Source organism: Mastigoproctus giganteus, chromosome 6 (assembly GCF_048544385.1).
Source record: "Mastigoproctus giganteus isolate SK-2022 chromosome 6, ASM4854438v1, whole genome shotgun sequence".
Classification (NCBI taxonomy): Eukaryota; Metazoa; Arthropoda; class Arachnida; order Uropygi; family Thelyphonidae; genus Mastigoproctus; species Mastigoproctus giganteus.
This window is the reverse complement of record NC_143580.1, coordinates 130,389,071-130,415,424: the sequence shown is the minus strand read 5'-3', so window position 1 is coordinate 130,415,424 and position 26,354 is coordinate 130,389,071. Positions and strand designations below refer to the sequence as shown.

The following is a 26,354-nucleotide window of genomic DNA, read 5'->3' as shown; positions in this document are numbered from 1 at the left end:
ATAAATGTGGTGGTGAGAAATGGGCACAAAATTTGTTTTGGGAAATAATAGAATGAATGTTGGTGATGATGTAAATATCCCAAGGTCATATACAATGAAAAAAATTAGGCTTAAGTTCTGCAGCTGAAATTTCCTGTATGGTAGTCTGAACGTTAGCACTGAAAAATGCTACAAAAACATGGAATAATGTTCTTGAATGTATGGTTAATAGTGAATAACTGCTGATAAAAGAATGAATATTCACTGAAACAAATGAACGAATTTAGTAGATGATGTTTAATAAATATTTATTGTGCACAGTATTTTCTCTGTGCAAGAACTCAACTAGAGTTTAGAGATTTTATAGGTTTAGGATATGACTATATTAACATCAAAATATACATATCACAAAGCGTTATAATTAAATTAAATCATTAGAAAATTGGTTTGAAAAAAATGTTTGAAAAAAAATTTAAATTGAATAAAGACATTCAAAAAACTATGGTGTAATACTGAAAGCATACAAGCTCATTGGTAATTTCCAAATTACATTATGTGGAAGGGGATGAATATAAAGTGGGACATATTAAACAACAAAGACAGTCAATAAGTACATGAACTATCAAAATGAGAAGTAGTGTGTGTGTGTGTGTGTGCGCGCGCGCACACACACACACACACACAGTAGAGATAAGACATAGACTTAAGATGCTAAGAAAAACAGCAAGGATTTCTTTACTTATATAAACTCTAAAAGAAAGGGGATGAATCTGATTGGTCCACTTGATATTGATGGTTCGACTGTTGATGATCCTGCTCAGATAGCAAACAAACTGAATGAGTATTTTGCTTCTACATTCATACATAACTCCTCATAACTCTACCTTCACACATAACTCCTAAGGTTTGAAAATGGCAGAAGGTTATCAAATTGTAGCAGGGTGCTTAATGATTTTGTAATAACTGAGAGCAAAGTGGAGGAGAAATTGTTGAAGTTAAACAAAAGAAAGGCACTTGGGGTGGATGGGACCTATCCAGTTATATTACAGGAGGCGGCAAAGCAACTAAGCAAACCCATAGCCATAATTATGAGAGCATCCTTGGACTCGGGGAGGTCCCCATGGACTGGAGATGTGCAAATGTATCCCCAATTCACAAAGGGGGATCGAAGGGTGACACGAGTAATTACAGACCAGCTAGTTTAACTTCTGTTCTGGGTAAAATGATGGAGTCACTGGTTAAAGATGCATTGCAGGATCATCTAGACAAGACTGCAGAAATAATTCAGACACAGCATGGGTTTGTTAAGGGAAAGTCTTGTCTGACAAATTTGATAGGATATTATGATGTGGTTACAAAGGAACTGGATGCAAAAATAATTTTGATATCATATATTTGGATTTCAGGAAAGCTTTCGACACTGTTGCGCATGGAAGACTATTGTGCAAATTGGAGCAGAATGGTATTAAGGGTAAGTTGCTATAATGGATAAAAGGATGGTTGAGTTGGAGAAGACAGAGGATGGTAATTAATGGGTGCTGCTCTTCGTGAACTAATGTTATTAGTGGAGTTCCACAGGGTTCAGTGTTGGGTACTCTGTTGTTTTGTATATTTATCAATGATATTGATGAAGGTATATCAGGCTTAGTGTCGAAGTTTTCCTATGATACAAAGGTTGGCAGGGTTGTTAATGACAGTAATGGCAGTGTGCTACTGTAACAGCATCTAGAAAATTTAGGCAGATGGGCTAAGAAGTGGCAACTGAAGTTTAACCTTGACAAATGCAAAGTACTGCATATGGGTAGAAGTAACTCCAGAGAAACGTACCAACTGTGTGGTACTACACTTAAGGTGGTAGAAAATGAAAAAGACCTGGGAGTAATTGTGCAGTCAGATATGAAGTTTTCTGAGCAATGCAGACAGGTTGCTAGGGCAGGTCATGGGGTTTTGTCAATGATATATAGGAATTTTGCTAGCAGGGAAAAGAAGGTGATTGTCCCTCTGTATAAGGGAATGGTTAGGGCACGCCTTGAGTACTTTACAGGTCTGCAGGCCTCATTTTAGGAAGGATGTAGATTTGCTTGAGCATGTACAGAGAAGGGCAACAAGATTGTTAAGGGGAATGAAGGAATCCTCTTACCAAGAGAGGCTTAAGTTGCAGCGGCTGGAGACTAGGCACCTGCGCTGTGATCTGATTGAGGTGTATAAAGCCTTGAATGGATTGAGCACGCTGAATTCTGATGGGATCCTTCCACTTGTTCAGATTACGAACCTAAGGGGGCATAAATTCAAATTAAGAAAAGACAGATGTAGAATAGATGTGCGGAAATTTGCCTTTAGCCAGCAGGTGGTTAATTGCTGGAGCAAACTTCCATCTGTTGTTGTGGAGGTTGATAGGTTAAATAAATTTAAGGAGGAACTGGACAGGCATTTGGAGGGAATGTGTTTTTTTTTTTTTTTTTTTTGGCTGATGCTGCATAATACTTGCTTTCTTGCATCACATGCTGCTACTACTACATACTTGCGAGCAGATTTAGTTCTGACGTTTTATATGTGCCTTTTCATTTGGTTACTAGATGGCCTAACATCCCATCTGTTATTCCATGTAGTGATCCATTGCCTGTACTTTTTATCATTCACAAACTTGTGGAGAGCAGTATCTACAGTTTAAAATGAATGGAGATTCTGCCTTGGTCAAAGAGGACATGTTTTGCAGACCACAGATGAAGATTGTAGGTTGGATTGTGGTATTCTGCAATGGCATGTATGTTGTGGTGGGTGAGATTATTCCAGTTAGCATTTTGGTTGTTAGGACTAGTCTCCTTTATCTACAGTGGCATTCAATTCAGATTTGTGAAGTGCAGGATGATTGCCATCTCTGTGGTTTGTAGGAGGGTGGGGAGATGCAGTTTTTAGTGTATCCATAACAGGAGCCAGTATTCAGATGAGTGGCTCTTCTTTACTTTAGTTTGTGCTACTGATGTCCAGATTTCAGATACATACAGGAGTTTTGATTATGGATGTTCACTAGTTCGTTTTGCCACCCAGCACAGCTGGCAACTTCATTTGAAATTTTTTTAGGTGTTATGTGAAATGTTAATTTATGGTTGAATTCTGTGCCTAAATCAATATACATCACTTATCCTCCAAGCGAGGGATGGATAAGGGTGGATTGCCTTTTGAGGGAGAGAACACCATTTGGGCAGACTTAGTTTGGTGGATGAATAGTTGGGCGTTTAGGTACTCTTAAGTTCCCAGAGTTTTTGATTTATTGTATCATATATTAGAGTGGGATCATATGGCTAAACTGGGTTATAACTTGGAGCTCATATGCATAACAGATTGTCTGTTCATGTAGGTTTGGGAAGATTATAATGGAGAATAGGATGCACTATTGTGGTGTACCAGATCACAACAACCTTCTGCTAGTGTCATCTTTGGAGGTTAGCTTGATAGATCTTTGAAGGAGAGCATGGAGAAACGATAGAACACCATCTTGAATAGAGTAACTTTTCCAGCAGATATATGTTAACTGGAACATTGTTTACAACAAATGCTGGTTCCAAATCAACATACATGATTGCAAGATCCATTTTGTTTTCAAAGTCCTGCTGGATCACAATGGCTGTGGTAGTCAGATTAGTAATGGTAGAACTGCTTAGGATGACATAATGAATTTGAGGTAGATTTTGTGGCATGATTTGGTATGTGACTATTTGGGGGGGACACTTTTTTCCCCATATTTTTAGCAGACTGGGCGTGTATGAGATGGGTCTGAATTGATGACAGGTTTCGGCTCTGGACACTTGCAAAGGGGTCTTATTCTACATAAGTTGGAAATAGTGCTGAACAATATGCTGTTGATGTAGCTGAGCAGTCAAGTGTTAGAGTGCAGTAATGTATGTGCACTTGAGTAGGCCATGGTTCAAGCTCTTGTGGCTGCTAAATATGGTTAATGATTGTATTTATTGTCAGCATGATTAATTGTAAACTTCTTTGATCTAATGGTCATGCTGGAATATTAGTATTAGCTATGGCCACATGATGCAAAGAAGCCTATGGCTTATGCTGCACCAGCTAAAAAAAAAAAAAAAAAAATATATATATATATATATATATATATATATATATAATAATAACAAAAAAATAAATAATAATAAGAAAAAAGTTTAAAAAAATTAATAAATTAGAGAAAAGGAAATGGACAACCTAAGCGTTTCCCTCCTTCCGTAGGTAAGGAGGGAAACGCTTAGGTTAGGTTATCCAGCTGACCTTTGAATTTCCCCAAACTGTCAGCCTCTACCATCCATGTAGGTAACTTATTCCAGTAATTTATAACTCGCTGGCTCAAATAAAACTTGCTGCAATCCAGTCTAAACGTCTCCCCCGTAACTTGAAATTATGGTTCCTTGTTCTAGAATCATTTATAACTGTGAAAATTTCATCCTCGTTCATTTTGCTTATGCCTCTCAGAGCCTTAAACACCTCAATCAAGTTTCCTCTAAGGTGCCTAGTTTCTAAGCTCTGCAACCCACATATTCAAAGTCTTTCCTCATATTGACGCCCTTTTGTCCATACCCGTCACCAGGTGAGTTACCCATCTCTGGACCCTTTCAAGAAGCACAATGTCTTCTTTAGGTGTGGTCTCCATACCTGAACAGAGTATTCCAAATGTGGTCTAACAATAGCCTTTTATAACGGGATTATGACATCCTTATTGCTACTAGCGATTGTTCGATAAATCATCGATAGGACACCATGGGCCTTCCTTGCAACCTGTCTACAGTGCTCAGAGAGCACTTCATGTCTGACCGTATCATAACACCCAAGTCCCTTTCCTCCACTACCAGCTGTAGTTCAACTCTACCAAGTGTGTAAGTTATTTTGGTGTTACTGTTCCCCAGGTGCAATACCTTACACTTTGTTGGATTAAAGCATAGCTGCCATTTTTCTGACCATCCCTGAAGTCTATCTAAGTCATTCTGAAGAAGCTCTGCTTGGTGGCGATTATTAACTACTCTACCAATCTTTACGTCACCTGCAAATTTAGACATCACACCCTCTATCCCTTCATCGATGTCATTTATGAAAATCAAAAACAACAGTGGTCTTAATACTGATCCTTGGGGAACCCCACTTCTTACATCAACCCAATCTCTGGAATAACTATTTATCACAACCCTCTGCCTCCTGCCCTGAAGCCATCCAGCTATCCATCTAAGGATTTTCCCTGTGATTCCAACCTGTTCCAGCTTCTAAAGTAACTGCTCATGTGGGACTGAGTCAAATGCTTTGATGAAATCCAAATAAACAATGTCGAAATTATTCCCAAATTCCAGCTCTTGAGTGACCCTGTCAAAATAGCTAACCAGATTTGCTAAACATGATTTTCCCTTTACAAAACCATGCTGAGTATCCTTCAGAATTCCATTCTATCTAAATGATCCTGAATTCCAACTTTGTTCATTTTCTCCATGATTTTCCCTACTACTGAAGTTGGACTAACCGGCCAGTAATTTCCCACTTCACTCTTAGAACCTCCCTTATGTATTGGAGATACATTAGTACTTTTCCAATCCAATGGAATCGCTCTCGAGTCCAGTGATGCCTGCATAATTAGCCTCAATGGTTCAATGCACTCACTTGCCTCCTCCCTTAAGATTATGGGGTATATGCCATCAACCTCAGGAGCCTTACTGGCCTGTAGGCTTGAAAGTTTTTTTATTAAATAAACATGTGAAATTTCATCATCATTAATTACATTTTTTCAACTTCACTCCCATAATTTCTCATTGACGTAAAGGGTTTTTCTTCTATAAATATTGATGCAAAGTAACTGTTGAGTTCATCTGCAACTTCAGCTGGGTTATCTAATACTATCCCACGTTCATTACATAAGGGTCCAATCTGGTTTGTTCTTCTCTTCTTTGTATTTACATACATGAAGAATTCCTTATCCTCCCCCCCCTTCTTTGCTCTCTTTGCCAGTAATTTCTCGTAATCTGTCTTTACCAGCCTAACCTTTTCTGTGGTATTATTACAGATCAATTTATAGCTGTTATTAGCATTAGCATTAGTAGAGGCATTTGATGCAAGAAAGCAAGCTTATGCAGCAACAGCCAAAAAAAAAAAAAAAAAAACCCACTTCCACTTCACCCCTCTGTTCGTTCAAAATACCTGTCCAGCTGAGCCTTAAACTTATTTAGGCTATCAACCTCCACGACAAGGGATGGAAGTCTGTTCCACCAACCAACCACCCGCTGGCTAAAGGCAAATTTCCGCACGTCTATCCTACATCTGTCTTTCCTCAATTTGAATTTATGGCCTCTCAGGTGATTATTCTGAGCAAGAGGAAGAATCCCATCAGCATTGAGCATGCTGAAACCATTCAAGGCTTTATACACCTCTATCAGATCACCTCGCTGGTGCCTAGTCTCCAGACACTGTAATTTGCAAAACTTAAGCCTTTCTTCGTAAGAGCACCCCTTTGTTCCATTCACTAATCTTGTTGCCCTTCTCTGTACTCGTTCCAGCAGCTCTACATCCTTCTTGAAATGAGGCCTCCAGACCTGTATACAGTACTCTAGGTGTGGCCTGACCATTGCCTTATACAAGGGAATAATCACCTCCTTATCCCTGCTGGAAAAATTCCTGTATATCATTGACAATACTCCATGAGCTACTCTTGCAGCCTGTCTGCACTGCTCAGAGAACTTCATATCTGCCTGCACAACCACCCCCCAACTCCCTTTCATTCTCTACCACTGTCAGTGTAGTACCACAGAGTTGATACGTTGCTCTGGGGTTGCTGTTTCCCATGTGTAGTACTTTACATTTGTCAATGTTAAACTTCATTTGCCACCTCTCAGCCCATCTGCTCAACCTTTCCAGATCCTGTTGCAGCAGCATAGTGTCAGTAGTGTCCTTGACAACCCTGCCAACCTTTGTATCGTCTGCAAACTTGGACATTAAGCTTGATATACCATCATCAATATCATTTATATATACAGAAAACAATAATGGACCCAACACTGAGCCCTGAGGGACTCCACTAATAACATTAGTCCACGATGAGCAGTGTCCATTGATTACCACTCTCTGTCTTCTCCCCCTCAACCACCCCTTTATCCATAGCAGCAATTTGCCTCCAATGTCACACTGCTCCAATTTGTGTAGCAGTCTTCTGCAACAGTATCAAAAGCCTTTCTAAGATCCAAGTATATAATATCAAAGCTATTCCCTGCATCCAGTTCTTTTGTGACTGCATCATAGTATCCAATCAAATTGGTCAGGCAAGACTTCCCCTTAAAACCATGCTGTGTCTGAGCTATAACTGAAGTCTTGTCTAAATGATCCTGCAGTGCTTATTTAACCAGTGCCTCCATTAATTTTCCTGGAACAGAAGTTAAGCTCACAGGTCTATAATTACTTGTGTCAGCCTTTGATCCTCCTTTGTGAATTGGGGTCACATTTGCACATTTCCAGTCTATGGGTACCTCCCCTGAGTCTAAGGAAGCTCTCATAATTATGGCTAAGGGTTTGCTTACTTCCTTTGCTGCCTCCTTTAATATAACTGGATAGATCCCATCCACCCCGGGTGCCTTTCTTGTGTTTATCTTCAACAATTTCTCCTCCACTTTACTTCCAGTTATTTCAAGATTTTCTAGCTTACTGCTAGAGTTGAATACACCTCTGGCATTCTCCTCGCTGAATAACTCCTCATGTGTGAATGTCGATGCAAAATATTCATTTAGTTTGTTAGCTACCTGAGCAGGATCATCAACAGTTGACCCATCAATATCAAGTGGACCAATCTGATTCATCCCCTTCCTTCTAGAGTTTACATAAGTAAAGAACTCTTTGCTGTTTTTCTTTGCATCCCTTGCCAAGGATTTCTTGTAATCTGCCTTCGCCTGCCTAACCAGGCGCCTCCGTAGCCAGGTGGGAAGGAGCAGCAGTGCATAGCACACGCTTCTTGATTAGACCGGGGTTCGAGCCCGTCACCACCAAATATGGAGGATGCGGAAAGGTCAGGGAATGACCACCGCATATCCCGGAGCAATATGGCCTTAGTTGCTAATGCTCCTAAAAAAAACCAAACAACAAACAAACAACAAACCTGCCTAACCTCCTTTGTAACTTGGTTGCATATCAACTTGTATCTATCATAGGCTTCTGTGTCATGAGTTAATTTAAGTTCACTTTTACTAATTAAAAATAGAAATTAAACAAATTATTATTAAAGCAGAAAAGCAATAAAAGTAAGTGTTGTACTCTATGTGAGAACATTTTTTATTACTATAATGGATTAATATACCAAATTATTTATTTTTTATATACATAGCTGCCAGCTCTTTGGAATTATGATGGAGAATCTGTTTTTTGAATCTTTCTCCATCTCACAATTCTAACATAGTTTCTCTCTTGTCTTTTTCTCAAAAAATATAGTAAAATTATGTTTTACATTCATCATTTTAAAAATTCTGCAAATTTCTGCTGCTTAATTTTCATTAAAGAATTGGCTGGCAGACTTCTCTGTAACACAACGTATATGGTAAGTTGAAATATGGGGAAAAAGCATTGTTTTCTGTACTATGTAACTGCAGTGTTTCATCCTGCCCATGTGTTGCAAAGCTAATTTACAGTGTCCTTTATTAAGATGCCAAAGCAATACAATAATTCAGATGTGTGTACAAGATTTTACATGTATTGTAAAATATGGAAAATGTACCACATTTTCTTTGTGTTCTGTATGTAGCTGTAATTTTCATTCGGTTTCAAGTCGCAGGAAACACAGGGTAATCAGACATTTGCAAACAAATAAATATAAAGGCAACATGCACAGTAGAAGGGAATGCAAAAATAGATGTAGTATTTCATCATGACATTAATACATTCTTTGTTATGGTGAAATGGTTATTGTGCAGAATGGTTAGTCGCATCATTTATAATATAATCTTCCTATGAGTTGTGCTAATCATGCTTGTGGGTTGTTCAGAATATGTTTCATGATGATAGTGAAATAGTAAAAAAAAAAAAAAAGAAAAAAAAAAAAAGACTATAGAAGTGCAAAAATGCAGGTATTGTTAGTGAAATAGCAAAGAGAGAAAAAAAAGATGTGGTGATGGCTCTGAAAAGTGTGCCATTTGTTATGGCTCAAAATGATTCCAAGCTATACAGGGTGTCTCAAAAATATTGGTACAAACATTTAGGGGAGGTAGGAACATCTAAAGGAATGTGAATCGCCTAGGAACCCACAACCGGAAACATCACGGGAAAGTAGTAGCAGAGGCACAAGAAGCAGAAATGACACAAGACAGTAATTAGTGGCAAACATTTATTTGACATAATATTAACAATGGAGTACGAGATGGATGCATTTCATGATGTTACAACAGATGCTCGAAGGTTCCACCACGAGACGCGATGCATGCGTGACACCAATGCAGCATGGATTGGCGGACACGGTTGAACACACCTGGAGTTTCTTTGACAGTAGAAGCAGAATAGACGAGTCTCGCCATGAGATCCATTTCCGTCTCCACAGGCGATTCATACACGATAGATTTGAGGGCCCCCCACAGAAAGAAATCAAGGCTCGATAAATCAGGTGAGTGTGGGGGCCAGGCAATGGGTCCACCACGGCCAATCCATCGACACCCAAAACGCCTGTTCAAATGGTCACGAACACACCTTCCATAATGGACAGGCGCCCCGTCATGTTGAAACCAAATGTTGCGTCTCACATTTGCTGGAACATCGTCAAGTAACCCTGGTAGAATTTTTTCAAGAAAGATCTGATATTTAGCGGAGTTCAAGCGGGATGGTAACAGGCATGGTCGGTGACTAAGCAGTCATCGACCATAATTGCCCACACATTTATTGCGAAGCAATGTTGTGCTGCATGGGGGGTGCACATCGTGTGGGTTGTCGTGAGCCCACACATGAGCATTGTGCTGATTGAATAAGCCTTCCTGAGTGAAATAAGCCTCATCCGTGAACAAAACATAGGCTGGAAAATTCAAGTCTTGAACACTTTCTTGGAGAAACCAAGAAAACCAACATCAAACCACTGCGCAAAAGCCACACGTGCAGGATGATCTTGGGGGAGCAGTAACTGAACTCTTTGGAGATGAAAGGGGTGTAAGGAATCGTCGTATCAGACATGCTGTACACTGTAACGAGACACTCCTAAGGCAGAAGCAACGGCACATGTGCTGGTAGTAGAATTATTCTGGACGGCATTCAACACACTTTCTTCCATGGTGGGAGTTTGCCTCGAACGTGGTCTGCCCGCACTACTCCTGTTACCTCTAAATGACCCATAATCGCACAAATTTTGATGCACACGTGCAAACAAACGGTGGTCCGGTACATGCCTGTCTGGGAAGCGTTCTCTATAAATTTGTTGAGCGGCTCGTCCATTGCCCTCTGCTAATCCATACACTAGGTGCATGTCTGCCAGCTCACAGCTCGTATATCGATGCATGCTCTTTGTGCAGCGCCTACTGCTTGAACGAGTAAACCAGAAATTTTCTGGTCTATCATGTATCGCATGGATCGTATAAGAACCCATAAACCATGTATCGCATGGATCGTATAAGAACCCATAAACCATGTATCGCATAGGAACCCATAACCGGAAACATCACCGTAAGTCGGTAGACTTACGGTGATGTTTCCGGTAGACTTACGGTGATGATTCCGGTTATGGGTTCCTATGCGAATTCACATTCCTTTAGATGTTACCTACCTCCCCTAAAAGTTTGTACCAATATTTTTGAGACACCCTGTATATACAGAGAAGTCTGCCTTTCCTAATTAAAAATAGAACCGATAAAAAACGAACACGGCTTGCTCTCGGCATCAGCATCATAAGGCGGTTACTCCACAGCATACAATATTGGGCTTCTGGACAACCTCCAAACATGTGGGGAAATTGCAAGACAGTTTAGAAACTTCCTTGCATGTAGTCTTGATAACATTCACTGTTATGGTAAAACTCCCTAAAAACTGGAGTAGTAAAGGTATTAAAAGAGGAGATGAGCACTATGGCTGTCTATGTCATCGCATTAATATGTGTGCTGAGGACGGTATGCCTTCCTGTGAAAGTGAATGAATATTTGGTGGATATTTACTACCATCTAGAAAGAGGAGTTAAAAGGAAAATTAGATTTAAAAGAGATTCGGTTAATTGAATGCCACCCAAGTAAAAAAATTTCGAAGCATGTATGTGCACATTGGCTGACAGTAAAACAGTGGCATCCTCTGACAAGTCCACTGAAAGAAAAGGTTAATTGAAAATTTTCAACGAGCGATCAGCTAGTGACATTGATTTGTGTGCAAATCCATTTCGTGATTCAAAAGAAGTTTTGAAAGCAGACAAATTAATGGTTTTTATGCAGAATGGAATGCAAAAATGAAATCTTCAAGGGAAAGAATTTTCTACATAAGCTTCTGGTGAAAGCAATCCTAAACAGACTAAGGAAGCCAATAATTCTAGACATGTTATGCTTGCTCTTACAGAAAGTCTGTTCATATTCCCCTCTTCTGGCTTATTTATTAAGCAATTTGATTGTTTCTTTTAAATGTTATGCTAATGTTTGAAATCCCAATATAGCTGTTGAATGTAACTGCAGTTAACCTTCAACAGATATGTTGGGATTTCAAATTGCAGTGTAATTGCCTCACCTCCATGTACTGAGGTCATTATCCCCTAGATACGATGAAGAATGTAATTTGTAAATTTTTTTATATCATATCGTCCATTTCTCTTTTGGAAGTAGACTACTAAACTAGACAAAATCAAAAGGATGATTCTGATTTAGTTATAAGCATTTCTACTGCCAAGGTTGTGTTAAGTCTAAAACAAGAGAAGATTCTGTTCAGTGAGGAGAACTTAATATCTGCATGTGCCTACATATTATGCAAATTTCCATTGAATAATATTCATATGAATACCAATGTAGTAGACATTTTATGTCATTAAAGATAAAGAAATAGATGTTTTGTAGCATCAGGTTTGTCATTTCAGTATGAGATTTCAGTATGACAGAAGCTATAATGAAAGAAAAAAGAATTGATGTTCAGTGGGCCTTCTGGCACACTATGGCCGTAGATGCTGATGTGCCTAATAAATCCCAGGGGCTCACATCTGGTGAGTATGGGCTTGGCACACCCAGGGTCCTGAGCTGGATATCATCATTCCTCTTTTTCTTGGTGATTCCCTTCTGATTCTTGTTCTCTCTCTCTCTCTCTCTCTCTGTCTCGGTAATTCAGAATTTTTTTTTTTTTTGGCTGGTGCAGCATAAGCCTTAGGCTTCCTTGCACCATATGCTAATAATAATAATCCCCAAACAAACATTGGGCCTTCAAGGAAGTATAATCTTTTAAAATATAAAAGATTATCCCAAGTCATGCTTGACATTTTAAGAATTCCTCACAGCAGTGCAGAGTGTGAGAGAATATTCAATCAGGTAATCAGGTATATATAAACAAACGAAGAAAAAAAAAAAAAAAATAGGGTTGTTTTCCAAAGTTTCTCTGTATGGTGAAACTTTGGAAATGCCCTAGTTAGCTATTGTTATTAATGAAACTTTGACTCAGTATTTCTGAAAAGAGAAAAATCTGCAAACATCTTTTTGAAGCAGTCATAATGAGTTGATATCTAACTGATAACCCAAACAAAAATCTGCTGACAGAAAAATCATAGGTAAGCTAATGTTGTTGAAAGTACTGTATGGATAAACAATCCTGTGACTCCATTTTAATAGAAACGCACATGTTGCCAGTGAAATTTTATTTAAACTGAGGAGCTTGGACTTAAAAACCTTCTGTTTTTTTCTGAAAATCTTCTGCCTTCCTCTAGCTTTTTCCAGGAAAGCTCCTGTTTTCCTCAATTTTGGCATACAGGTCTTCAGTGTTAACAGGATGGGTTGGTGCATTGAAAAAAAAAAAAACAAGCAAGGTTGTCTTTTTCAACCATGGAAAAATTATATTTCTTATAATATTCTTTATGAAGAATGAGACTTTTTGTCTCTTCTCATTCTTTATGAAGAATGAGAAGAGGCAAAAGTTTTTTAAATTAGAATTTAAAATTCAAAATGTTACATAGAAATGATGTAAATCATACTGCTTGTGTATTTACAGTCTCTCCTAGACTTATGACTTATGACAATCTAGACTTATGAAGGTTGTTTCCAGAAAGAAATTTAAAATATTTTACTTGGCTGTGATGCTGCTCGGTGACTATTTCAGCTACCTGTGCAGCAGTAGTATTAAAGGGAGCATCTGTACAGATATCCCATGAAATTGCCCAAAGTCATAAATTTCAAGTTAAATGCATTTTTTTTCTAATAATTAATTCTATGTATCTGCATTTGAAAACCCATCTATATATGTAAATTATGCCTATATGGATTAAAAAAAAAAAAAAAAAAAAAATGGAGAAAGATCCTTCTACTTTGAAGTCTAGCAACAGACTGAGACATAAGAATTCCAACTGTATTAATTCTTATCAAGGAGACTTCTGACAACTTATTTAATGTATATAACATGAAATATCTGGTCAAATGATGACAACACTGACACTACTAGATGATGAGTGTTTGGAAGTTATACGTGCTGTAAAGAAACAGATTTTATTGATTTGTAAAAACTTATAAAGTATAAAATATAAATCTAATAAAATGCATTATTAGTTTAATGCATAATTTTCATTGTTATTTTAGTTTTATAGCTATACTAATTAATAATAATTAGTATAGCTATAAAACTAAAATATAAAATAAAAATAAATATAGTTTAATAAATAAATAAACAAACAAACAATTAAAAAGAGAAATAATAAATTCATTATGTATATATGAAAAACACAGAGTGATGTAATTTCTGGCTCATCAAAAGCTCTTTTCATATTCAGGCTGCTTTTGATAAGAAGCTGACCTCATCACCCCCTCTATCATCCTTATCTTTCCTAAATACATTATATATACCATAATGGAACTCTTCATCCCCCAATTTTATGTTTCTGTTAGCCCTGTTATATCAGCATTAGTTGTTCTAATTAGGAGTTCTAATTCAGCCATTTTTTGACAGCTCTCCAGAGGTAGGGGTATTGGGTGTCATAAGTGAAAGCAGTGAATTCAAGCTCCAAGAAATATAAGTTTTTTTTTTTGAAAACTGTTGCCATTTTATTTTTGTCATATTATGTCATACTTTAAAAGTAGTTTTATAGTCCTAGTTATGCTCGTTATTTTCATTTTTAATTTAGATTTTGTAGGTTACTACTTATTATATGTAAAACTGGTGTTTCATTCAACCAAAGTATCAGTGACAGAAATCATTGACAACCTCAACTGAATTTGGCAGGTGTTCTTTTAGTCAAACAAAAACTACTTGTTATAACATTTTTTGGTTTTATTTGCGAGTATTTATATCTTTTTCTCTTGTTCAACTCTTTTTTTTCGAAAGAATTAAGAAAACTGTACAGAGGGCAGAGTGCCATAATTGAAAGTAGTGAATTCAAGCTCTTAGAAATATATATTTTTTTGAAAACTTTTGCCATTTTATTTACTTAATTGTCATATTATATGTACTTCATAAGTAGCTTTACTTATGAAGTAAATAGTCCTCGTTACATTTGTTGTTATTTATTTTTAATTTTTAGATAGAGATTTTGTAGGTTACTACTTTATATACAAAACCATTTCGTTCAAATCTTGCTGCCATTGTTTTAATATAGAGTGAGTGGCAAGGAATTCAAATTTTTTTAATTGTGGTAAATAGGTAGCTCTAATGTAAGACTAGATAGTGTAATATATATCACTGCCTGAAGGAATCTATTAGATAGTGTAGTATTGATAATTAATTAATTAACTTAATTAATCTTATTAATTTTCATTGTTAATCAATAGTGTTCAATTGGATATCATGCCCCAGACTAGAGCAGCAAAGCAGCAGGAGTGCTGTGGATTGGGGAGAACCGAGCGGGGCTATTCTCCAACGCATCACTTATGAAATGTTTGCAGAACTTTCTGTAGCAGGATATGATCTAGCCAAGGAGGATGTCTTAGTGCAGAGAGTGTCAAGAAATTAGGTGTCAATTCGGTGTTCTGATGGATGCCTATGAGGGTTTGAAGAGTCAGGTAGAAGTGTGGGACCCGTCGAGTTCTCAGCTGCTGAACTAAATGCCACAGCTCACTCTTGCGCATCAGGAAACACAGTGGCAATCTCCAAGGCAGAATGTACTGGTCACACAGTCACTGACAAGTTATTGTCAGCGACTCCATTGTCAGGGAAATAGGTAATATGTTGTGTAAAAAGGATAGGTGGAATAGGACCAGGGTATATCTGCCAGGGGCAAAAGTTGATGACATTGTAGAGCAGATATCTTTTAAGGACACAAAGGGTGATATTGTTGTACACGTTGGCACTTAATTACATGTCAATGTTGAAAAAAAAGTGGGTTAGGGTTAAATTTGAAAGTGTCTGCAATTCTGCCAAGACATGATAGGAGGGATTACATGATGAGAGCCTTGTCAATCAATTTGGCCCTGATTAGAATTGTGCAAGGCTCATGGGGGTGGAATTTTTCTCAGCGTGGAATGTGCTTGTTAACAGGAGAGACTGCTTCTACAGGGATGCTTCTACACTCTTGCACCCCTTAAATAGAAGGGGTGCAAGAGAGTTTGCTAATGCTATCGAGGCAGTGTTAGGCAAGTCAGAAAACTGCTAGCTTGGAAGAATTCACAGACTAAAAGATTAATAGTAGCCTCAGGCAGAGGTGAAAGTGTTCTTGCACTGCTTCTATTAAAATGAGCAGCGCCCTGGGGGTAGGATGCTGGAGATTTCAGGGATTGGTGGGAATCATGGAACAAATAAATACATGGGCTGGGTCAGAGTAACTAAGAGTAAGAACAGGTACATGTATACTTGCATGTACACCAATGCTAGGAGTATAGTAAATAAATTTGATGAAATTGAAGTGCTAGTCAAGACATCAAAGGTGGATATTGTTGGGATATCAGAGACCTGGTGTCACACAGATGTAAGCAGTGGAATTGGAATTTGGGGAGTACAATGTGTACATAAAGGATTGACAGGATAGGAAGGGAGGAATGATTATGCTGTTAGTTAAGAAACTCATAAAATCTAAGGAAGTGCATGGAGTTGACATAGATGGACAGTGCAGTGTAGAGTGTGTTTAGTGTCAAACGGCACCAGAGGCTTCCCCCATCTCCATGTAGTGTACATTGTAGGTATGAAACAGACCACTGTCAATGCCAGAGGTTTAAAAGTGTATGGATCCTGTATATGTGTAGTGTTGTGTACTGTTGTTCCTCTGGTTATTTGGCTGCTGGGCCCCTAATGGGACCCAACGTCACCCACACTCCGCCCCATGGAGGCAGACCAGCTACACGAGTATTATAGTTATTTACTCTGGCAGATCCTGCCACTTAATTTCCTGAGATTTCAGTGGCTAGGACCTTAAAAAAAAAAAAAATTCCATTATAGATAGGGGTCAGCCAAAAGGAGTACTAGTTATGCGATTTGATGTCATTAAGTTTTGGATGTAGGGCTCAAGCAATTTAACAATGATTCGAATGCTAGTAGTTGTAAGTTAGAGGGGGGAGGGGAGGCAAAGGATCATGCAAGGGAGCTTGGCTAGGAATGCCTAATGGCAGCAGCTGAGCTGTATCGGTGGCTGTATCCCACCTGGGACAGCAATCCACAGCATACTGGCTAGGAACAGACAACAGCATGGATGACCTTGTGGTCCATAAGGTTCCTATGGCCAACTGCCCATCTGGTTGAGAGGTTGGAATAGAACATGCAATTTATATCATTCGCTCACCCACAAATTTTTTTTTTTTTCCCTTTACATTTTATAATTTTTTTTCTTTTTTCTCCTACGTTTCAAGGCAACATTTTATAGTTTTTACATTTTACAACTTTATTCTACTTTTTTTTTTCCCTTCTTTTTCAATTCATTTATTATTCTCATTCACACCAGGGAGAGGTATTAAACAAGCAAAGCTCTCATAATCCTGTCCAATTATTGCTTTTAAGTAATTTAATGCTTGTTTAACCATTGCTTTAAAGACAGTGCAACAATTTAAACAAGCAAATAATTTAAATAAAGCTAACACAATTTAAATGACATGCAAATAATCAAAAAAAAAAAAAAAAAAACACATTTATATAACAATTATACTAATGGTAATTTTTTTTTTTTTTTTTCATTCAAACAAACTTCCTGTCATACTTTTACATTCTGCTTTCGACATTTATACATTCATTCACACATCCATGCCCACACTTTTACACCCTTACATTCACACAACCCATTTCACTCAGACTCCACAGTCATTTGTAATTTTACTCAATTTCCACATTTACTCTTTCAGCACTCACCCCTTCTCACACATTCATCCCTCACACACCCAGAGGCATAAATTATCATTAACTCACCTGTCCTAGCATTTTCTTTCATACTGTCGCCTTTACATGCACTGCAGTTCTCATTCATACTAGCATACTTCAGAAACCTGCAGCTTACTGGTTTTTCCAGCTGACAGGTAACCCTGGCTGCATGGCTATACCAGTCTCTTTAAAGTCCTTTCCGTGAGTGTTGTCATGTTTGGTAACTCAGTCTGTTTTGGTTGGACATATGCTATGATGAGGGCAGTACCCAGCCTGCCTTTATTCCCATCAGTCACATTTGGTTATTTTCCTACTTCTATTGTCCACTGGCAATGAGCCAGAGGAGTCCCCAGGGGCAGGGCATCAACTCTGGTAAAGTCCTGGTAATTTCTGAGTCAATTCAGGTATGTTCAGTCATGTAGAGATTTTGTCATTCACTGGGCACGGGGAGGGTAATGGGCTGGTTATATATTTGGTCTATTGATTTGCTACATAGCATTAGCAAAGGCACATGAGGTGCATAGCAGCGGTTTCCAAACTTTTTTTGTCGCGTAACACCTATACACTGTTTCAAAAATTACGGAACTATAACTATATATATAGTTATTATATTAAAAAAAATATTTGGATAAAAATGTTTTACAAAATTATGGTAGTGGCATTTATTGAAAACATGTTTGCTACAACTTTTAATACAAAAAAAACTGAAATAAATGCAATACATTTTCACAAACTTTTATTTATATAAATGAGACTGAAAAGTAACAGTTTTAAAAGTTAACATTCAATTTTATTTCATTCCTAAAAACTAGAAAACATTAAAATGAAAAAAAAAAAAAAAAAAAATCCTGTAATAAGTAAACTACCTTTTATGATTTGTCTTTGTTTCATATTTATATTTTTCACATAGTGTGAGAATTATTATTATTATTAGCCATATGGTGCAAGGAAGCCTGAGGCTTATGCTGTACCAGCCAAAAAAAATTCTGAGTTATCCTGTGTGTGTGTGTGTGTGTGTGTGAGAGAGAGAGAGAGAGAGAGAGAGAGAGAGAGAGAGAGAGAGAGAGAGAGAGAGAAGTAGAAGGAAATCACCAAGAAAGAGAAGAATGATGATATCCAGCTGAGGACCCTGGGTGTGTCAAGCCCATACTCACCAGATGTGAGCCCCTGGGGTTGATGATTTTTTGATTGATCATACCGTTGACTCATTGATTTTATAATGTTTTGCCACCAAGAAGACACTTTCACCATTAGAAATTTTGTCTAATAATTCAATTTTATTCGCCAATGTCATCACCTTCTTTGATAATTTCAAATTCACATTTCCCTTGTTATTCGTAGCCATATTTTTGTAGGGGTTAGAAAGAACTTGTCCACAATAAAGTCACTTTCTTCCTTAACACACTCGAAAAAGTCTGTTTTACACTGCAAAATGGTAGATTTATCAATTTTTTAAGCATATCAATTTATAAATTGATAAATTTATTCAATTTTAAAAGCATATAAATTAAAAACAAACGACGAAACCTTTCATGGCAAGCGCATAACACATATTGAAAAAGGATTAGCGAGAAACATCCACGCTCGCGATTTTGTCACCCCTCTCCCCCCACCCACTGAGCGCTGTTTTGACTGGCAAAGATAATTTTAGCCACACCCATGTTTTTTTATGGCGGAAAATGTTCACGGCGCTTTAAAATTCACATTTTTTTAGGTTTCATTTTATGTTAAATCAGCAACCACGAAACCGCGAATACAGATACTGCGAATAGTGGGGATTTACTGTACATATTTCAGATTCCATAATGAAATGTATTTCATGCATTTAAATAATGAATAACATAATTTTTTTATATTTTTCTTGAGTAACTTTTTACATAACTTAAATTCTTTCATTTTTTTAAAATACCTACCCATTTTTATGAAACAAGAAAGATATAAAGGGCGCCTTGTCTCGTGGAACCACTGAATTTTATCAAGTAACCCTGGGGTTCCACAGAATACACTTTGAAACCCTTATTTCACCCATCCACTCGCTCCATATGTTTGTCAAGTTCTGCCTTGAATCTGTTTAAGCTATGAATTTCTACAATGACAGATGGAAGTTTGTTCCACCAATCAACCACCCACTGGCTAAAGGCAAACTTCCGCACATCTATCCAACAACCGTCTTTCCTCAGTTTGAATTTATGCCCTCTCAGGCGGTTATTCTGAGCAAGAGGAAGAATCCCATTCGCATTGAGCATGCTCAAACCATTCAAGGCTTTATACACCTCAATCAGATCATCTCGCAGGTGCCTAGTCTCCAAACTCTGTACAGGAATACCTTGTATAGCGCAGTTCATTCGTGCCAAAAATATACCGCGCTATGTGAAACCGCGCTGATCGAGGTATTATTAGTATGTCTTTTAATGTAATGTGTTCCGACAATTTGATTATATGAGTCAAGTTGCAAAAATATATGGGTGTTTGTTTACTATAAATTGATTCACACAAAGTTCTTGCAAAAAAGAAACTAAAATGATAAAAATGAAAAATACTAGTAATTACAGTACAAATGATTTTTATCGCAGTATGTAAATACCAAAAGAATATAAGTGAAGTATGTACTGTACTTTTATTTTGAAAAATAACTGATCAGCTTAGTTTGCACAGTTTTTTTAATTCTTTTTATCTACATACATCTCTTTATAACATTGAATGACATTTTGCAACGCCTGACTTTTTTAAAATTCTTTTTATCTGCATACATCTCTTTATAACATCGAATGGCATTTTGCAACGCCTGCCTTATACCTTGTTCGATGTTTGGATCGAGAAGAACACTCAGCGGCATTACATTTCTTCTTTAGACTCATATTTGCGTATAAAGGTGTAACGTTTATAAAAAATAATCTTTAATAAAAATACACATCGAAAAATATTTGTACAGCTTACGCACAATCAACGACCTCACCGCTCAGAATCTAGAGTGTTTACTAATTTATGAATGCCAGCAGAGTCCGTATATAAAGTGCGTTGCGACAAGTCAGATGGCCTTGAATCCACAATGCATTGGCCTACATGCTGGCATAATACATACATACATATGAAATGTATTGGTACCTAACGCAGTTAATTTTTCTTAAATTTGTAAACCGTGCTATAGTGGGACCCATGCTGTTCGAAACCGTGTTATGCGAGGTATTCTTGTAATTTGCAAGATTTAAGCAACCTTAAAAAGGCAAACGTAAGAGCAACCCGTTGTTCCATTCGCTAATCTTATTGCCCTTCTCTGTACTCATTCCAACAGCTCTATATTCTTCTTAAAATGAAGCCTCCAGACCTGTATACAGTACTCAAGGTGTGGCCTGACCATTGCCTTATACAAGGGGATAATCACATCCTTATCCCTGCAGCTAGAAAAATTCCTGTATATCATTCACAAGACACCATGAGTTATTCTTGCAGACTGTCTGCACTGCCTAGAAAACTTCATATCTGCCTGCACAATTCCCCCAGGTCCTTTTCATTCTCTACCACTGTCAGTGTGGTACCACAGAGTTGATACATTACTCTGGGATTACTGCTTCCCATATGTAGTACTTTACATTTGTCAATGTTAAACTTCATTTGCCATCTGCTCAACTTTTCTAGATCCTGTTGCAGCAGTGTACTGTCATTAGTGTCATTAACAACCCTGCCAACCTTTGTATCGTCTGCAAACTTGGACGTTAAGCCTGATATACTGTCATCAGTATCATTTATAAATACAGAAAACAACAATGGATCCAACACTGAACCCTGAGGGACTCCACTAATAACATTAGTCCACGAAGAGCAGTGTCCATTGATTACCACTCTCTGTCTTCTCCCACTCAACCATTCCTTTATCCATAGCAGCAATTTGAAACAAATTGGAGCCACACTGCTCCAATTTGTACAGCAGTCTTCCATGTGCAACAGTATCAGAGGCTTTCTAAGATCCAAATATATGGTATCAAAGTTATTCTTTGCATCCAGTTCCTTTGTGACTACATCATAGTATCCAATCAGATTAGTCAGACAAGACTTCCCCTTAACAAACCCATACTGTGTCCAAGCTATAACTGAAGTCTTGTCTAGATGATCTGCAATACTTCTTTAACCAGTGCCTCCATTAATTTCCCTGGAACAGAAGTTAAACTAACAGGTCTGTAATTACCTATCTCCCTTTGATTCTCCTTTGTGGATTGGGGTCACCTTTGCACATCTTCGGTACCTTGCACATCTTGCACATCCATGGATACCTCCCCTGAGTCCAGGGAAGCTCTCATAATTATGGCTAAGGGTTGCTTACTTTCTTTGCCGCCTCCTTTAATATAACTGGATAGATTCCATCCATCCCCAGGTGCCTTTCTTGTGTTTATCTTCAACAATTTCTGCTCCACTTTACTCTCAGTTATTACAAGATTATCTAGCTTACTGCCAGAGTTGAATACACCTGGCATTCCCCTCCCCGAATAACTCCTCATGTGTGAATGTTGATGAAAAATATTCATTCAGTTTGTTAGCTACCTGAGCAGGATCATCAACAGTTGAACCATCGATATCAAGTGGACCAATATGATTCATCCCCTTCCTTCTAGAGTTCACATAAGTAAAGAACTCTTTGAAGCCTTTGTAACTTAGTTACAGACCAGCTTATATCTATCATAGGATTCTGTGTTACACGTTAATTTATATGTATCCCATGGATTTTCCTTCTCTGTCACATGTGTAATTAATTCATCTGACATCCATTTAAGCCTAAATCTTGAACAATATTTCTTTGTTGGTATGAAAAGCCTATTAGCTTCCAAGATTAATTCTTTGAATGCTTCCCATTTTGAATTTGATATTGATAACATCATCAGTTGGTTCTACCGTATAGAATTTAAATACTGTCTCAGGGCTCCTCCTTAGCCTGGTGGGCAGGAGCAGCAGTGCGTAGCACACGCTTCTTGATTAGACGGGGGTTCGAGCCCGTGACCACCAAATATGGAGGATGTGGAAAGGTCAGGGAATGACCACCGCATATCCACAGAGCAATATGGCCTTAGTAGCTAATGCTCCTAAAAACCAAATAACAAAAATAACAACAATACTGTCTCAGACCACCGTAGTCATCTTTTTTATGAAAGCAAAAACCCCTCCCTTCACCCTTGATAGTAGTTACCTCTTTTGAGTAAATCCCATTTCAGCACGTTGTGATCACTGCCACATAGTGGTTCCTTTATCTGCAGATTCTTGATGCATGAAGAATCACTACTGATAATCAGATCAAGAGTATTACTCCCTCTAGTTGCCTCCCGAACATGCTGCTGTAGAAAACAATCATCCAATAAATTCACAAAAGCCTTGCTAGTGTGTGAGTGACCAACCCACAAATTCCAGTGAATATCCGGGAATTAAAATTCCCTATTATAAGACACTCTAATTTTCTGGCCCACTCTGTTTCTTTAAACAATTGCTCATTATACTCATCAGATTCATTAAGCCTATAACACACATACCTACTCTCATTTTTCCTTTCCCAGTGCTTATGTCACACCAAACATTGTCCACCCACATAAATTGGATGCACTTTCTTAGATTTTATGTATTTCTTAATGAACAGCATAACCCCTCCTTCTTCCTGTTCTGTCTATCCTTTCTGTACACATTGTACTCCCCAAATTCCAGTTCTGCAATGCTTATGTCTGTGTGACAACATGTCTCTGATATCCCAACAATATCTGCCTTTGATGTCTAGACTAGCACTTCAAGCTCATCGAATTTATTAACTATACTCCTAGCATTGGTGTTCATGCAAGTATACATGCACCTGTTTCTACCCTTAGTTACCCTAACACAGCCCATGTATTGACTTGTTCCACTATGACTCCCAGCAGTCCTGGAAATTCCCATTACTTTGCTTTCCAGGCTCCTGTCCAATTGCATTTCAATAGAAGTATCGCAAGAATCATTTTTACCTCTGCCAGCGGCTACTGTTAATCTATTAGTGCATGTATCTCCTCAAGCTAGCAGTTTTCTGACCCACCTAACTCTGCCTCGATAGCATCAGCAAATATTCTTGCACCCTTTCTATTTAAGTGTATCCCATCCCTGTAGAAGCAGTCTCTCCTGTTAACAAGCAGAGACCAGGTGGAGAAAAATTCTACCCCTTGAGCCTTGCACAATCTCTCCAGGGCAGAATTGATCGACAAGGCTCTCATCATATACTCCCTCCTATCGTGTCTGAGCAGAATTGCAGACACTTTCAAATTCAACCCTAACTCACGGTTTATTTTTCAGCATTGTCTTGTACTTAAGTAATTCTGCCGGTCTCCTACTCTTAATATCATTAGTGACAACGTGTACAATAATATCACCCTTTGTGCCCTTCAAGGATGATATCTGCCCTACAATGTCATCAACCTTTGCCCTGGCAGACATACTCTGGTCCTGTTCCATCTATCCATTTTGCACAATATGTTCCCCAGTTCCCTGACAATAGAGTCGCCTACAACAACTAGTTCCTTTGGGCCAGCGCATTCTGCCTTGGGGGTTGCTGCTGTGTTGCGTGAAGTTCAAGTGCAAGCTCTGGCATTGATGTGGGCTGCTGAGAGCTTGATAGGCTCTTCAATTTAAATCCTTCGAGGGCATCCACCGTCCTTTTTGATCTGGTTTCAGCAGTGATTATTCGTGCATTAAGAATTAGCAGATAAAGGAACCACTGGATGGCACTGATTGCATTGTACTGATGTGATATTTACTTAAAGATAGTACTACCATCTGGGATAAGGGGGAAGGGTTTTTGCTTTCATAAAGGTGACTACAGTGGTCTCAGACAGTTTTTAAATTGTATACAGTGGGACCCAACTGACGATGTTATCAACAGCAAATTCTAAATGGGAATCATTCAAGGAATTAATCGTGGAAGTTACTAGCTTTTCATACCGATTAAGAAATACTGTTCGATTTGTAGGCCTAAATGGATGTCTCATGCACTAATGAAAGTTGTGGCGGAGAAGAAAAATGCATGGGATGCATATAAATTATCAGGTCACACAGAAGACTGGTAGGTATATGCTAGTCTGTAATGTAGTCACAAAGGAGGTTAGATATTATGAGGAGGAGATGGATCAGATGGGTCAACTTGATATCGATGGTTCGACTGTTGATGATTCTGTTCAGATAGCCAACAAACTGAATGAGTATTTTGAATCTGCATTCACACATGAAGAATACTCTAGGGAAGTGGAGGAAAGAAGCTTATTAAACTCTAATAGTGAGTGAGCTTAATGATTTTGTAATAACTGAAAGCCAAGTAAAAGAGAAATTGCTGAAGTTAAAAATAAGAAAGGTACTTTGGGGGGGGGGATGGGATCTATCCAGTTATATTAAAGGAAGTGGCAAAGTAAGCAAGCATTCACAAAGGGGAAATCAAAGGGTGATGTGAGTAATTACAGACCTGTTAGTTTAACTTCTGTTCTGGGGAAAATAATGGAGTCACTGATTAAAGAAGCATTGCAGGATCGTCTAGACACGACTGTAGTAATAATTCAGACACAGCATGGATTTTTTATGCATGGAAAATAAACTCTCAGTCTCCATTGAGAAGAGCAAAACCCTCCTATTAAAAGGCAAACTGGACTTCTCAGACCTCCTGTCTTGTCTGATTTCATTGGATACTGTGATGTGGTTACAAAGGAATTGAATTTGATAGTATAAACCAGAGCAATGATGCTTAGTACGTTCTATGTTGATTGCAATATTTGTAAAAGATTAAGAGAAGTTTACCTCAATATGATATGTAGAATACTTCCATATAACACTCTCCAGAAATTAAAATGAAAAAAGTATTAATGCAAAATAATTAAAATAAATTGAAAACAATTAAAATCAATTGAACACAATTAAAAAAAAAGAATTAAAAATTAATTACAAAAATGTTTAACATAAATATGAAAAATTATTTTTCTTCCTGAAGCTGACAACGCTTTTTGACCACATGTCGTGATTACAGGAATGAAAATTACTGCGTATGTGTGAGCATGTATCTTAAATAGAGATTATTAGTCTTCGTGCATGTGCTTAAAAGACTATGAATTGGAGATTAGATATGGCCAGCAAACGTTAATAGAATTCTCATGTAATTTAATTTCGACGGTTTTTGAAATTAATACTTTCGTATAGTTTCGTTCTAAGTATTTTGGCCTTGTTGAATAAAAATGCATGTGTTTCATTAACGGCACGAAAAGCTAATTCTGACACTGTTGAACAAGAAGCATGAGCCGAGGACGTGTGCTGTTTAATGTAAAAATTCTGAGGAAATGCGTGGAATCTTGATAAGACGAGTCACAATTACCACACGAAATGTATACCAGGTCATTTACTTGTGTTGCGAAAGGGCAAAGTATTGAGCGATTGTTCAATATAGACCGTTTGTAGGTGAACTGGTGTTCTGAGCTGTGTATCATCATTCTTCTCTTTCTTGGTGATTCCTTTCTGCTGCTGACTCCTGTTTTCTCTTTTTCTTTCTCTTAGGGTAATTCAGAAGTAGTTTATTTTTAGCTGGTGCAGCATAAGCTTCAGGCTTCCTTGCACTATATGGCTAATAATAATAATAATAATGCAGAACCATACCGGTGCTTGTTGGTTTATGATAGATGTTAAATTGGATTTTATTCGAGTCCCGAGTAAGCACTAAATTTAGTGCTACTATCAGTAATAATGAGAACATAATCTAAATACCTCCCATAGTATGTGATACTGGGTAGAAAAGGTGTGAAATGTATATGCTCAATTGTTGAAAGATAGAACCCTGATATCAAACCGCTTAGACTTAATTCCATTGGCAAACCAAAAATTTGTTTGTATGCTTTGTCTCGAAAGGTGATATAGTTGGCTTCAACTAATGTGATGCTTACCCCCGGGGGCTCACATCTGGTGAGTATGGGCTTGGCACA

At 37.9% G+C, this 26,354-nt stretch overlaps 1 protein-coding gene across 1 annotated transcript in view; it reads left to right on the top strand.

Annotated features, from left to right (window-relative positions):
- Positions 1-26,354, top strand: part of LOC150084577 (uncharacterized) — a 316,151-nt gene that overhangs the window by 85,188 nt on the left and 204,609 nt on the right. The window lies entirely within an intron of this gene.